The sequence below is a fragment of the Microplitis demolitor genome, chromosome 4 (genome assembly GCF_026212275.2).
Source record: "Microplitis demolitor isolate Queensland-Clemson2020A chromosome 4, iyMicDemo2.1a, whole genome shotgun sequence".
NCBI lineage: Eukaryota > Metazoa > Arthropoda > Insecta > Hymenoptera > Braconidae > Microplitis > Microplitis demolitor.
The window spans coordinates 20,423,254-20,440,494 of record NC_068548.1 but is presented as its reverse complement, the minus strand read 5'-3'; positions in this window follow the sequence as shown (position 1 = coordinate 20,440,494).

Genomic DNA, 17,241 nt, shown 5'->3' with positions numbered 1-17,241 from the left:
CTCAGAGTTGTTTTGTTAATACTTATATTTTACGTTGAAAAATTATCTGTATCAGATTTTTATTACATTTTCAAATACACTGTATCACTATATTTGGATTATTTCAGTGCTTAGAGTAACTGAAAAATTTGATTTCCCGGGTCAAAAAAATAACTTGATTTTGGCGTAATTTTAAAAATTGAAAATCAATTAAGTCTAGCAAAACAAGCACGTCAAGTTTAAGTTCCTCTTTTTGATAAAAAAAAATATTTCAAGACATGAAAACTGATTTGAATTTGACTTGCTTTTGAAAAAGTTGTCTTACTTAGTATCGATTTACGCCAACTAGTCAAATTAAAGTTACGTTGTCGTGTAGTTTACTTAGTTAACTTAAATTTAAGTCAAGTATAGCTTGAGCTTGACTTAGCAGACTTAAATTTGAAGTTAAAAAAGTCATATTGAAGTTAAAGAAGTAAGTGTAGCTAAAATCAAGTCAAAAAAAATCAAAATCAAGTGATTTATTTAACCCGGGTATTGTTTGTTTCGAAAAAGGCGAGTCTGTATGTATGCAAGCCCATTTAAAATATCGTCAATGCTAAATTATGGAATTATGTTTACTGAAGATTATTAATATTTGAAATAATAAACAATAAAATATTATTTATCAGATAAATTTTGTATATATTAAATTCAAATCACGAGCATGGAATTTTTTAAAAATATTTTATCGCTTCGAAAAAAAACTTGAAATCATGAACTCGCAATCAAAAATATATCCAAGGTAACAGTAATAAACATTATCATTTCGACCGGCAATTTTTTATTGTCATACATATATACAAGCTGAAAAATTTCAAACAAAACTGCAGCGCGAAAAAATTCATAAACAATTTAAAGATTAAAAAAAAAAAAAAAAAAAATTAATAAAAATCGTATATTGCATTAAGAGTAATGAAAGAGTATAAACATAAACAGGAGAGTAGTTCAATCAATTCCAAGAAAGTGCAATGTGTGTCTAGGCCAGCACGCCTTTAGCGCAGCTTTGACATATTACAGCTTAACAACCGTGCGGGTGAACGTGTGAGAGCAATAAAAACTGATATATAATGATACATAAATACATAAACGCGTGTACATATATTCAATACCAACAAAAACAAGAAAGATAAAAATGGATACATTAAACCGAGGATAATCACAAAGACGATCGACGAGATACGTGACCTTATCCTAGTAAAAATTTTTATTTCGAATCTTTTTATAGTTTTTTTTATCTCATTCACCTTTTTAACCTTTCCTAATTATTTATTTATCCGAATTTTCGCAATATTTGTCTTTAATTACTGAAATATTAAGTAAACAATTTCAAAATTCATTTGCAAATTTATAAGATCCTATTTGTCTTCTTCGACATTAGACTATATATATATATATATATATATATATATATATATATATACATATATAACTATCTGTTTTTCTCTCGGTACGTTGTTATTGTCGTTCGTTATTTTCGGGCCGTGCAGTTTTGTTTCTCTCTACTAACTGGCAAGTTGGAGTATTCTAGCATTGGCAGTTCGCCAAATGGGATAAGTTTGGTATATCTGCACGGCTTCACGTCGTTGATACATCCTGTACTTTTTTTTCTTATCTTTGTGCAAAAATAAATTAATAAAATAGAAAAATTTTCACACATAATCGATACCATTTTATTTTTGACGAAATTTGATGTAATTAAAGTTTTTGATCATCTAATTTAATTATATCTAGAGTTTAGAGGTTCTCAAGGTTAGCTTGACAAGCGAAGCCATTAAAAATCCATCAACAGAGATGGAAATATAGCGATTAATCTGATGATCCGTTTCCCTTATATTTAGAAGGGTTCTCTTGATGTTTTTTGTAGTTACTTGTGTTTATATTTATTCACGGCCACTTAACCTTTGTGTTTATTTATAATTTATATATAGATATATTACTATAATTATTATTGTGTATCAACAGACAAGGACTCATCATATCCTGGAAAGATTCTCACAGGATTGTCAAGGTTCGATGCATGTAGAACAAGACCTCGAGTAGCCCATTAGTAACAAAGAAATTTTACCTCGAGAATAATTTCTAGTTTTTTCATATACTTCTAATCTACCATATTATCTGTATTTTTTTTTTCTATTTTATTATAAAAAAAATTAAACTCAGATTTTATGATCAAAAATTAAATTAATTAGTAAATTTATTCACTGTTTTATGTTTGAAAAATAATAATTAGTGACGTGATGTAACTTTTCTTGTTGCTTAATAATTATTCAACATAAAATAAATCTAGCAATTGAAAATTTTTAAATTTCAATTTAAAGTCAAAGCCAAATAAAAGCTAATTTTATTATTTTATTTGAAAAGTTTCTATTAAATAAATTAAATAAAATTTTGGAAAAATGATTTTAGATTTGAAAAAAATTTCGTAAATAATTTTTAGTGTCCTACAATATTTCATTTTTTTTTTTTTTCTTTTACAACAATTTTTTAGAAAAATTTCAAATTTATTTTTCATCTCTTCTTTTCTATTTTTTTTTTAAATTATGCCCACTTCGCGCTTTTTTCTGCACAGAAAAAAAAGATTTTCTTGTCCGAAAAAAATTTTTATTTTCAATTTATAATGCAAAAAATTTCCTGGGGTAAATCAAATTTTTTTTTGTTAAGAAATCCTTTTTTTTGGTTTTATCTCAATCAAAATTGATTCTGTCGCTCAAAGCTTCGGAGTTTTTACGTACAATTACTCAGCATACAGAGTAAATAAGAAGTTTGTCTTTTTATCAGAGTGATTAGATTTTCCTTAAATCCATATTGACTACGAATCGGAGTAAATTTTTACTCCAAGCGGATATAATTCGCATTCACTCCCCAATTTTTTTAGCATACACAGAAAAAAAAATTCTCAACTAAAAGTAAATATTCTGATTCAATAAAATTTTTCTGAAAATCCTAATTTTTTCAAATAAACTAAAAATTTTTTCTGACCAAGACAAATTCTCTTCTCAAGAAATTCTTGATTTTGTTCCCAAAAACATTAGTCTTCAAAAATATTTTTTTGACTCATAACTTTTTTTCTGTGCATCTCAAAATATAATAAACATCACAGACATAATTTCAATTATAAAAAAAATTTCCAATAGTTTTTTCAAAAATTATCAGTCAATGCAGCCGTAGTTGTGTTGTTTCAGCTCACATACAATTTTTTTTATCAGCATTATATTTTGAGAAAATAACGTGCAGCATAATTTGATCTGCATGCTGTTTAAAGTCCATTTTGTATACATAAAGAAGCACGTGTGCTGGTAGTATGTCTTGCGGCCACCTGCGACGGATCGTTGTCATGAAACCTAAACGTCTTTCGTCACTACACCTTATACACTATACTTCTTTATACTCAAATATACTCAATACTACACAGTAAAACTTAATCCTCTTGCCGTTAAAAAAAAATCCGCTTGCCTTTATTCGACCCAAGCCATTAAATATCCTATCGTATCAATACCCAACACTTAACATGTGTACTTAACTTATATATACTTACTTGGTAATAATAACTCTAAAAGCAAAGTGAAAATAAAAGAAAAAAAATATCATTTGTCTTCTCTACTCCTGCAATAGCAATACCAGCTCAACAACAAATGTTAAAGCCATTCGAATTCCAAAAGTGAACGCATGTTAACTCTCCTCCGCTTGCGTACGTCTGAAAACGGAGAATTGGTGTCAACCGGAGACACCAAACAATTTATTTCCTTCTTTTTGGCTCGAGTTTAAAAGCCAAATGAAAACAGAACAAAGGATTTACTTTTTTATTTTTTATGTTTTTACATAAAAAATATTTTTTTATTTCTTTCATTACAAATTACCGGAAAGGTGGAGTTTTTTAAATTCATAATCTCTTTTTTGTTCTTTTAAATAATAATTTATTAATAGCTAAAAATACTTTTTATATTTTGTAGAATTAAAATATTTTTTGTCCTACTAAATTTATTTTTGTATACTTCCCCCAATGTTATGATTCTTCATACAATATGTTAGCGGTCTCGTATATAATATAATATATATAGATATTCATTTAAAAATGGATGCCCCATGAACTTGAATTTTTAAAATTATTAAATTTTCTATGGTGAAATATTGCAGTTGAAGATTTACTTTCATAATTTTTAGAAAATTTAATATTTTACGAAATTTTTAGTTTTGAAAAAAATAATAATTTAGTCAATAATGGCAACAGGCATAATAACTTTATAACTACTCGAGATACGGCTTTTTTACATGAAAAACTTTTAAAGAGAATTTTATAAGCTACAAACGCAGAATGATATCTTTAGCAATGGCTGAGTGGTCAGAATTCAAAACCAAAAATAAAAAGTGATCAAGGCTAAATTTTTGAAAAATTTACATGCTGATAAATCATCAGATTGTTGAAATTTAACTATCCTATAGTATGATACTGAAGTTGGCCGACTTCTGATAATTTTTTGAATTTTTTCAAAACTATAAATTCTGAAAAAAAAAAAAATATTTCAAAAAATTGCACCTATAGTATTTTTAATTTTCTACAAGTGCATATTTTCAGTTTTTTTTTCTGTAATTAATTTGTTCTAAAAAAATCCGAATATTCTTAATTGTTTACTAACTTTTGGATCATGTACTGAAATTAGCCGTTTTATAATTTATGGATTTTTTTAGGAACGACAAATTGAAAAAAAAAATATTTCAGAAAATTGCACTTATAGTTTTTTAAATTTTCTATATGTGCATTTTTTTAGTTTTTTTTTACATAACAGAATTGTTGAAAAAAAAAAATCCAAAAATTGTCAATTATTTGTTGTGTAATAATCTATTTTGATGTAAGCTTTGAAAAAAAAAAAAAAAAAATTTGGGTTTTAATAAGGGCACTTCAATAATATATATATATAGATGAATGCAATGGTACAGAGTAAAAGTATTATATAGTAAAGTGATGTGAAGACCGAGGAGAAGAGATAAAGAAGAAACTAAACCGGTTGTTTGGTTGTGCACACGCGTGTGCTCATATGCTTTTGCGCCTTATATTTCTCGACTCCCAGTTTAGTATTATAGAACATATAACGAGGATGGTTGTACCCATATCACACACATGAAAGAAGATGAGTTGAGAGAACTGGCCTACACAACACGCCAGAGATGTAAAGAGCCGGTGGTGTTTGGCAATCTTCCAAAAATTTTCCTCCGCTCTATTCCATCCTTTTGGAACAAACACCCGTGCAAATACGCGCTCTCTTTTCTCAGCTTCAACTTCACCTGGCTTACAAAAAAACTTAAAAAATATAAAATCTAAAAAAATAAAACCAACAAACAACGAAAAAAGACGATTTGACACCAAAACAAATTTAACACAGTCCAGATAGAAAGTGATTGACGTTACAAGGTTCCATCTTTTCTCATCTTCGCTTCAATGATTTTTTATTGTTTATTGTTTATTATATTACCCAATATATAAATTTTATTATGTTTATATAAATATTAATATAAATACAAATATATGTAAAATAAAAAACTGTCACTTGGCATTTCACCTCCAACTCTTTAGCCGAGAAGTTTCTATGAAAACCTTGACGTTTATTTTTCCACATTGATTGATGAGGATATATATTAATATATAATGAGTTAATGCTTTTTTCAAAAGAATCCGGAATTCAATTACATATTAAACAATTATTTTTTTTTTCATTTGGATAATTAGCTCGTTAAAATTATTGCGAATTACTCGAGTAGAAAACATGGATTTTAAAAATAATATTTTGTCTTTGTTTACAAGTAATTTGTTAAATGTGTAATGTACACAAAGCGCGCACGTGCAAATGCTAAAAATAATTAAAGGTTAGTAAAGTAAGGAAAAAAAAACTATAAATTAAAGCTTAGATTAAAATCTGCATTAAAATAAATAAAAGTTATTTTTATTTTATTTAAATAAAGTCGATATTTTTATTCGACCCGCGGTCATTAATAAATATATCATCTTCATTTAATATTTGATATTACGTTAAATTTTAATGACACATAATTAATTAAGTGACGAAAATAAATGTTAATTAAATAAAAATGATAATTATATTTTTTTAATTTTTAATTGGGAAATTTGGGCCAGTTACGACATGGGGTCTGAATTAAACGGGTATTAAAATTTTTTTTCAATTCAATATTTTGTTTCTTGGGCTGGGAGCTAGCGGGAAATTTTGAACAGCTTAGAAAACGCGGTCAAAAAATTTTTTTTCTGTTATCGCTCATTTTACTGCAGTTTTGTTTCAATAAAAAATTTCTTCGATTATAATTTTACACGAAAAATAAAACAAGAAAAATTGTTTTCATTTACTAACTAAATAGAAAACTGATAGCATTTGAAAAAATGTTCTAAGAATTTCATTTTCAAAGAATAATTTTATTAAATAGAATTATTAATGATAAATTTTAGTTCGAAATTTACTTTTCATTCAGAAATTCAATTAAATCTTGAAATTATTATTGAAAACTTTAATTTTCCATAATCCTGAAGTTAGCAGACAATTAACAATTTTTTGATTTTTTTTTCCAAAAAATTAATTTAAAAAAAAAAATATGCACATGTAGAAAATTTAAAAAACTATAGGTGCAATTTTTTAAATATTTTTTTTTTATGATTTAACGTTTTTTAAAAAAATTCAAAAATTGTTAGACGTCGGCTAACTTCAGTATCATAATTTTTCCAGTTTTTTTTTCGAAGCGCCGCGAAATTTTTCTTATTTCCTTTTTTCCGTGCAATTAAAAATCGTATTCTAGCCAAGCGTACCAACTTACCCCGCCTTTCAGGTACTAATACTAAATACTTATCCAAAAAAAAAAAATTTTTTTTCTCTCTTTCATATCTTAGTTTGCTTCGATACCTAATTTTGATTGACCCGACCTGCCCTACTAAACTCAAATCAAAAAATATTTCGAATTTCATTAAATATTATGGTTATATAATAAATCTATTATAAAATAATATGAAGACATAATAATTTAAAAATTATACATAATTTGAAAATGTCCGTCAATGTATGTAAGAAGAAAAGTGGATGATATGTAACCAAGTCACGTTTATAACTTTACCAAACTCTGTATACTATAAGCGAAGGACAAGTTTCATTCCATCCCGTTTACTTCGTAATATTTTTTTTTTTTTTTATATTAAACTACAAGAGACACTAAAGGACCACAATCAAGTCCGTCACAATTTTACCTTTCGTATTTCGCGGTCGTTTAAATACACAAGTCCAGCAGGTAACCATTCCGGATACCATAATAAATACAAACAACTACAGTATGTACATACAACTACGGTAGTTACTGTGTACAATACCAAAAGGGTATAAACTAAAAGCCTTTTAGGTATTTCCCGTTCTTCGTAACACGTTTCATGCATCACGTTTTCTTTCGTAAATTTTAAAAATTTATTTTTCACCGCAGCATATTCAATAAAATTATTTTGAAGTTAACAGATAATTAACAATTTTACGATTTTTTTTTAGAACAAATCAAATACAAAAAAAAAAAAAAAAAAAAAAAAATGCACATGCAGAAAATTTTGACTTGATAAAATTTGAGTGATTTTTCAAAACGATGAATTAAAAAAAAAAATTGGAAAAATTGCACTTACAGTTTTTTCAATTTTCTAAATGTGCATATTCTTATTTTTTTTTTTTTTTTTTTTAATTGATTTATTAAAAAAAATCCGAAAATTGTTGACTGTCAATTTCAGGATCATATAAGTTAGCAGACAACAATTTTCGAATTTTTTTTTTCAACAAAACTACGAAAAAAAAAAAAACTAAAAAAATGCACATGCAGAGAATTAAAAAAAATAAAGGTGCAATTTTTTGAAATATTTTTTTTTTATAATTAGTCGTTTTTAAAAAAATCTAAAAATTATTAGACGTCATCGGCTAACTTCAGTATCATTAAATAAAATTTCTGAGTTATTGTATTACTATTTAAATATTTAATTGTCATTGAAATAATACAATATTATATATATATTTTTTTCTGCATACATATTTATTAAATCTTTAATTCTTTGTTATTATTCTTTGTTGAGCTGACAATGCACCAATACCATGAGTGCGGGTATCATTGGCGCGTGTTAACTACGCAGCAAGTTAATCTCAGTGATAAGAAAATCTAGAGTGAGCATTACATATAATAGCAAAGAAAGGAACAAAAAGAATTAAAATTTAAAAATACAAGTAATGCAAGAATAAAAAGAGATAAAGGAAAAAAGTTTATGAAACTTAGTATGTATTTTAAACAAAGAGATCTTAACACGTGGTAGCTGGTTAGGTCAACTGCAAGTAAAGCGTTTAAATAAAGCGAGAAGAGTGATGAGAAAAGCGTTGAGATAAAAAAAGTATAAATTAACAGGAGTATAAGCGTGCGTGAAATACGTCGGGTAATCCCGGATGGTGCTTAAATTCTTAGTCTTTTTTTTTCACCCTCTCTTTCTGCATTCTTCTTTTTTCAATACATATGTGTAGTATGTGATACTATATCCTAAAAGTTATCGGGTTGAGAGAGACACTCAGTACAGGAAATAATTTATGTGTATTGTTGTAATGCCATTAATATGTGTGAGCTAGCGCAGGCGCGTGCAATAAAATATTTAAATATTCCTTTTTAATTCTATAAGTTTCGTTGAGTTGCTTTAAAGCTTCTTATTAATTTCATTTGATAATATGAGAATTGTTGAAGGTTTTAAATTCTAAATATATAAATTAATTTATTAGAAAAAAATCTGGAAAAAAACGTATTCACTTTTCAATAAATTTTTCGGTATTCGCGGTCGTATATCAGCTTATATTTTCGTGGAGAATGTGCTTAAGAGTAAGCTGGTGAATTTTATTACCATAATTAGGCCCTTAGTTTGCTGAAAAAAAAATTTCAAATTTAAGTCTGAAAAAAAATTTCCGGACAAATTTTTATAAAAATTTCGACTTTTGACCCATTAAATATTATAGGAAATTGCATGTATATGACTGGGGAAATTTTTCATATTGTAAAAAAAAATTTTTTGGTTTGTTATTTTATAAAAAATTTCAAAAAAAATGCGGGAACTTTTGAAATTCAAATTAAGCGCTCTACTTTCAAGAGATTTTTTTTTTAAAATTGCATGTATATGACTGGAGAAATTTTTCATATTGTAAAAAAAAAACTTTTTGGTTTCTTATTTTATAAAAAATTTCAAAAAAATGCGGGAACTTTTGAAATTCAAATTAAGCGCTCTACTTTCAAGAGATTTTTTTTTTTAAATGTACACTAAATCATTCTTAAAAAAAGATATTATATAGTCTAGTATATATATAAATTTAATAATTTCATATTAAATAATTTTTTTTTGTGGTAAAAATAAATATAGTGCGCAATTAAACGCTCAGAGTGTACGCAGTAATAAAACTGGGTAAAATGTGAGAAGTGTGTAGTAAGACAAAATGAGAATTAAATATATATATATAGATATATATTGTATGTAATATGTAGAGTAGTACGCCAGATGTTTAGCTGAGACAACAAGACAGACATTTCTCCTGTTAATTTTATTTTCTCTATCTTGCACACGTGTGGTGAATAAATGACACTCTACAATATATGTTATTATTAATATGGAGTATATAGAATATATGGCATATGTATGTTATTGTATAGAACAGAGAATGCCGAGTGTGAGTTTTGACTCGGCTTTAAAATGAGAAGTGAAAAAAAAAAGTTTTTTTACTGAGATAGAGATGATTAATATAATGCTGCAAAGCTCTTTTGAATAGTTGGGGAGAGATAAAATAAGTTTTGGCTTCAGTGAAAAAATAAAAATTAGGGGACAAGGTGGTCGTTACAATACTGTTGAAACTAAGAAGCGGCTTTTGCTTCTGTTATTCTTATTATTTTTATTGAGATTACGATTAAAGATAAACTCGGGAAAAGTTATATTTGAGATCTCCGTCACAACTTTGCTTCTCATTTGTGGGAAAGATAATAATAATTGCGACAACGAGAGTCAGGAATGATATATTAAGACAAAAGGGAGTAAGGACAATGAACTTGCGTTTATATTACGCCGCTAATTTTTTTATTATTATTTTATTACTTGGATTATAACATCATTTACAAGTTTTACTATCAGAAATAATTAATCAACAAATATTAATTACTTTAATTTTGACGTTTATTTATCAAACTGACTCATAACTCTATTAATTGTCAAATTTATTTTAGCTTTCAAAAATTTAATCAATTCTCAAGTACAGATCAAAAAATTTTTTATTCCCTTCTCTTGGCCCAATAATTTTTTTTTTTTTTTTTTAATTAACCGACATTCATAATTTTTTTTTAAAACCTGAAATTTTCAGTCTCATAGTTTTTTTTTTTTTTTTTTTTTTTTTTTTTTTTTTTTTTTTTTTTTTTTACTAATTAAATAATTAAAAATCAATTGCAAAAAATATTACAAGAATCTGTCGATCATAAGCTTTAATTTAATACCCAATTTTAGTAAAAAAAAAAAAAATTTCACTTGAAATAAATTCCAACACAACCCGGGTCAAAAAAAGAATTTAAAATTTGATTTTTTTTTTTTTTTTACCTAAATCGATATTAAGTAGGTCAAATAAATGAAAAATACATTAAATTTTTTATTTATTCAAAAAGTCAAATATGTTATTTTTTTGACCCGGGAAATTAGAGAAAAAAATCTATAAAATTTGGGATTCCCTGGCTTTGCAAAATAATTTATTAAACTTTTAATGCCAAACTTCATCAGGAGATCCTAAAAAATAAATTAAAAGTAAAAAATAAACCGCGCGATCTTACAATCTATTATAGAGCCAGAAAAAAAAATTAAACTGAAGTATATTATTGAGTCAGGTACTAAGGCTATTATGAATTTGATAATGAAACGGGGCCGAGAACGAGGAAGTAGCAAAGATCTCAAGTGGTTTCGCATCTCCTTTATTTTTTTCATTTATAAATTTTTTTTTTATCTTCAACACCGTGCATTCCATGCGTGCCAGAATCCCATGAGGAATAGGGTCTAGCTGACCTTGTTTTTATACTCCCTCTACTCGTCTGAATTTAAAAATTAAACTCTCTTTCCAAATCAATTTTCAAATCAATATAATTTAATTTCATCTCCATTATCATTTCCATCCTCCTATACACCAATTAAGTTAATCAAATATTTAATCCACAATAAAATTTCACCTTCATTACCAGTCTAAATAGTCAACATTACAATTTACAATAAAATAATTACTGTTATTATTTTTTTTAAATTTGAACAATTAAAGAAATTAGTAACGAGCAATTAAAAAATTTTCAAAGAGTAGAAATAGGGAATAGTAAATAATTGTAATGATTTAAAAAATTTTTATGGCCTTCGAACTTGAGTCTTAAGTTTCCCGTCGGCCATGACAGCCATTTTTGTTTTCAATATCTCAGTGGCTTACTCAGCGATCCTAAACAAAGAAGAAATAAAACAAGTTGAGTTAACTTTAGTTAAGTATTTTTATGCATGTATAGTTAACACACAAAATTAAGTTTACTGTGGTAATATTACGTAGTTATTTGTATGGCAGTAGAATGTAATAAGAAGAAATAATAGAGTCTCGATAACTAAACAAGTTAAAGATTATTGTCGTCTTTATTTCACTTTCTCAAGCTAAATGCGTATTACACTTACATACAATACACTTATATGTACAAACTTTAGTTTACTGCAATATATATGTATACAAATACATAGTATAGGTATTTTGCTTCAATAAGCACGCACGCAAGTTTTTATCTAATGTAAACTTAGTCGTTCCTTTTGTCGCTATCGATTCCATTTCGCTTTCACAGTTATATTATATACTCACTCACATTTACTTGCTCATAAACCCAAGACGTTAAATTTTAAATCTTTTATTTAACGTTCTTAGATAGTATACCATTGGCCAGATAATTAAACCAGCTCAAGCGAAACAATTATATATATACTTTTATTTATATTTAACAATAGTTGTCCGGAATATTTCTTCTCAAAAATTAAACCCGGTTCCCGGATCCAAAAAAAAAAAAATAACTTGATTTTGGAGTAATTTTTAAAAATTCAAAATGAATTCGTGAAATTCACTGCGAATCAGTGGATGTCACTATTTCTAGAGCTCTATAAGTATACCACTATTTCAAAGTGAATTTCACTGATTCATTTTTAGAAAGAAGGCTAGTCAAGTTTAAGTATTTTTTTTAAAAGGTGAAAGACCAAAAACCCGATCAGGGAACTAGTACTCACTCCATGTTTTTGTGTATATATTTAGTAAAATTTAGTAAATACAGATATACAAATATATGAGTGATCAGATACGTTCTATGATCAGGTACTGGGTCTTACCTTAAATAAAGAACATATTTTAAGACATTGCATTACTATTTCCAAAAAGACATATTTTTGTACGCCCTTTTGACCAGAAATATTGTAAACTTATTCTAAAAGGACATACATTTTAAATTATACGCACTTTTGGCTTTACAAATTTTTTTTTCTATGGTTAGCTTTAGAATAAGTCTACAAAACAATTGATAATGAAAAATAAAATTGTTGTAAGAATGGAGGTTAAAGGTATAGAAAATATAATATTTGGGACCGAAAATAGGATAATATTTGTAACACTTTATTTAACAATGAAATAACTATTGAAACAATACAAAATACAATAATAGGAACTGAATGAACTTGAACAAATGAATGTTTATATTTTAAGCCAAGTCATTATCACGAAAACTGAATTGATACTGAGGTTAACATTGGTTGCTTGTAGACCCAAAAGTACAGAGAGTACCTGAGGTCATAAACTGGATCCTTTCCAATTACTCTTCTACGCCTACACTTATATTAGTGTATATATTTATATAGATTTATTGGTATCGTTACTATGTACCAACAAAAATTATATGTCCTTTTGGTTTTAAACTTATGTGATTTTAAATCCTTTTGGAATTAGTAGCGTGAATATCGATCTATAATTAGCAAATGGTCTAACTTAATATTTTTTAGTAGGTAATTATGTGCAATTTTCATATAGTACTAGTTAATAAAAATATTATTCGAGTAACCTAGACAAAAATTATTATGTATACTAGACATGGAATTAATTGTTAGATAAAAAAATTTTTTAAATTACTTTTTTTTCACATAAATGGAGGATTTTCTGAAAGGGAGTTAGACAATTCGCTAATTAGAACGTCGATATGAAAACACATTTAGTTTTGACTTGCTTTTGATTAAGTTGTCATACTTAGTACCGGTTTACGTCAACTTAGTCAAATTAAAGTAACGTTGTTTTGGATTTTACTTAGTTGACTTAAATTTGAAGTTAAAAAAAGTAAATGTAGCCAAAATCAAGTTAATTCAGCCAACATCAAGTTATTTTTTTGACCTGGTTTGTTTCATGATCACTGATTGATGGATTTTAATTTATATTTGTAGCAAAAAGTAATCAAGGAATCAGTGAACTCGGTATTTTTTACAGTTGGTAAAACTGCTAGTGTGTAAATCAAAAAATTACTGGCCGTTGGAGTAGAACAAAAAAAAACACGGAAATTCAATTGGCAAAAGTCCACGCGGTTCGTGGGATTAGATTGGACTATTGCCAGTTAAAAAAAAGAGTACTATTTTATCGGTATAAATCGCTCGAATATAAGTATCTAGTAATTATAATTTTTTTTTTTTAATAATGAAATAATAGAAAATTTATTTAAAATATATGCAAATATTGGCATGTACACTGTGCAGTTTAATGAAAAACTATTTGCAACCGAATAATTTTTTTATTTAAAACCACGTGGCTCTGCTCTGTCGACTTTTATTATATACAAGACGATTACTACGTTAATAAAAAAAATGTAAAAAAACAATTGCTGAGATATTTGCATGAAACTGCAACAATAATGCTTGCAATGACAATGGTGTCTGGTATTACGAAACAAATGTACAAGAAGGACACACTGGGATCTGAGATCTTGGATCAATGATTTAAATTATTTATAATTATATACAATTAATTCAGTGATTTATATTTTCTCACATTACTTTTTTTTTTTTTATTTCATTCCGCTAATTATTTGCTTTGAATTAAGAAAATATTCTATACCTACGCATTTATATTCGCTATATTTAAACTTAAATGATAGCCCGCAGTTTAAATATTTCTCATATATTTATGTTCATTTTCTGGATATCGAAATCAGTCATAAATAATATCGCCTCGTTATCTTTGATTTATTAACGATAACCAAAGAAAATAAAATCCTTGAATGTTTATTTATTTTTACTCAAAGTAAATAAATATTTAAATCTGTAAACAATTTTTTTCCAACTTTTATCTATATATTTATATATATTTTATAAAAATTGTTCCATTAAATATTTATTTAAAAGTTTAAAATAAAAATTTTTTTAAACAATAATTAAATCTTAAAGCGCCGTAGTAAAATGTTAATTTTCTTTGTCTTGTAAACAACACACACTCACACATACACACAACTTCCTCTTTATTATTATTGTATTCTTTCCTTATTGCCATCACCGCCATATCAACCGACCGCCGATCAGTCTTTGTGTTATAGCATATATATGCATTCCATTGGATCCAATCCGTCGCGCAGCCGCGACTTAACTTTTATTTTATTTATTTTTTTTCATTTGTATTTATACTTCATTTTTATAAGTATATAATATATAGATATAGTACGGATGTATAGGTTTTTGCCTATGTATTATATTATACCGCATAGAACATATAACAATATATGAAAAAAAATATATAAGACTAGTTCAAGCGTAGCACGTACGCGACAACTTGTAGACATTATCTACATGACAAAGCCGCCCGCTTGTCTTTCTTAGCATTAACATTACATATTATATACATACATTTGTTTATTGGTGGCTCTTTGGCCTACATAGTTCCAACAATCGACACCCTGTCATAAATTTATGGATATACCTCGTAAAAAACTTTCAAATCATTAATTTGCTGATTTAAATATTTTAAATACAATAAAGCCTTATTTAATACGCTTTTACTTTGAAAATTATTATTGTTTTGAAAATCAGAAGTTTGCATTTTAAATGCATCCTGAAATTTGAATGTTTATTATAGTTTTGAAAATATGTAGAGACCAATCATTTTTCAAGTTTTCATTTCTCATAATGTATGACTTTGATTTCGTTAGAAAATTATTTTCATTAAATAATTCAACGAAATTTGAAAGTCATCTGGAAAAACCTCGAAAAATTTATAAAATTATGAAACACTTGGAAAAAATGTAGAGTACGCCAAAAAGTTTTCGAACACTTCTGAAAATTCTAAAATTATCTGAAAAAACCCAGAAAAATTTCGAAACTGCTGAAACATTTGGAAAAATTGTAGAACACTTTGGAAAATTTTTTAATTATCTAGAAAAATTGTAGAATGCTCCGAAAAATTTCAGAAAACTTTGTAAAATTCTAAAATTATCTGAAAAAACCCAGAAAAATTTCGAAACTGCTGAAACACTCGGAAAAAATGTTGAATACTTTGGAAATTTTTTAAATTATCTAGAAAAATTATAGAATGTTCCGAAAAATTTCAGAAAACCTCTGAAAATTCTAAAATTATCTGAAAAAACCCAGAAAAATGTCGAAACTGCTAAAACACTCGTAAAAATTGCAGAATACTTTGGAAAATTTCAGAACACTAGAGAATTATAAAACTGTTTAAAAAAAATTCAGAAAATTTTTAAAGCTTCTGAAAAACTGTAGAAAATTTGAAAATACATTGAAAAATTTCAGCATCTTCCATAGATGACTTGAAAAAATTATGAAATCGTCTAACAATTCAGAAAGTTTTTGAATCTTCTGACTTTGAAAAATTCTATGAGACTTCAAAACTATTTAAATAATGAATTAAATTAAATTACAAATTTAATCTTAATAAAGTATACAAAACTCAGCTCAAGTCAATTAGTAAAATTACAAAGGGTTAAAATATCTTTCACACTCTTTCTGCATCATTTTTTTCCGCTCTTTTATTTTCCATCCCATTTAATTACTGTGAGAAATATTACGATTAATTATTCATCCAAGTTTATCACTGCTGACATTAGTTCGCTCTCAGTTATTATAACTTTTAACCCGAGAAAAGCTGCTGCGTATTACGTTATTAGTAAAAATAATTAAAGATAATATAATAAAATACCTTAAAGATGATGAGTGTTAAATAAAAAATATATAAAATGTGTATACATATATACTTATAAACTGTTTATAATACTTTTTTACACTAGTTAAATGTCCTCGGTTTTTTTCCCGTTTATGGACGAGCACATCTGCTAATGGACATGTACACATATATATACATTTATACATATATTTGTAGAGATCTAGGCTCTACGTGACCTTCAACACTGATAATAGATTGACCTTCGTCTTCGTGGATTCACTTTGAGTACACCCACGAATTTTTTAATAATTTCTTTTTTTTTTTTTTTAATTCTATTTTTAAACTATACATTTAATGACTTTACTTTTATATAATTATTCTTATTGTTATTATTATTTTAAAACGCGTAAATAGCGATTATTGTTGCCTAGAATAATTCACGAAGATGAGAATCTACAGGAAAAAAAATTTATTTAACGAGGTAGATATTCACTTATATCTTGTTTTCTTCATTACATTTATAATAGTAGTATATATGTATATATATTGTACATGTACAATAAAATATAGATACCGGACTTGTGCCCTCGATAAATCGAGACTCTTTCAGTATTACATAATAATGTCTGAGGTCCGAGTTGTTCCTCATCTCCATCGTAAATGTTTTACGTTATAATATATAACATATATGTAATGTATATAAATTTAAAAAATAAAAATAACCAAATTTTTTTTTATTCAATTGCGTAAATAATCTTGTAACTATTTATGACAAAAAATTTATTGTCTAGATGGAATCCAATGTTCATGGTCAGTAAACAATCATATGTTTATAATGCAATATCTTTTTTTATTCATTTTTTACAAGGTCATATATATTTTATTATTTATCATTTCATTAATTATTCAAGTGATAATTAATTTATTTATTTATGATAAATTAAAATATATATTTATTGTTTATTATACTTAAAATTATATGGAAAATCTAAAAATAACTTTC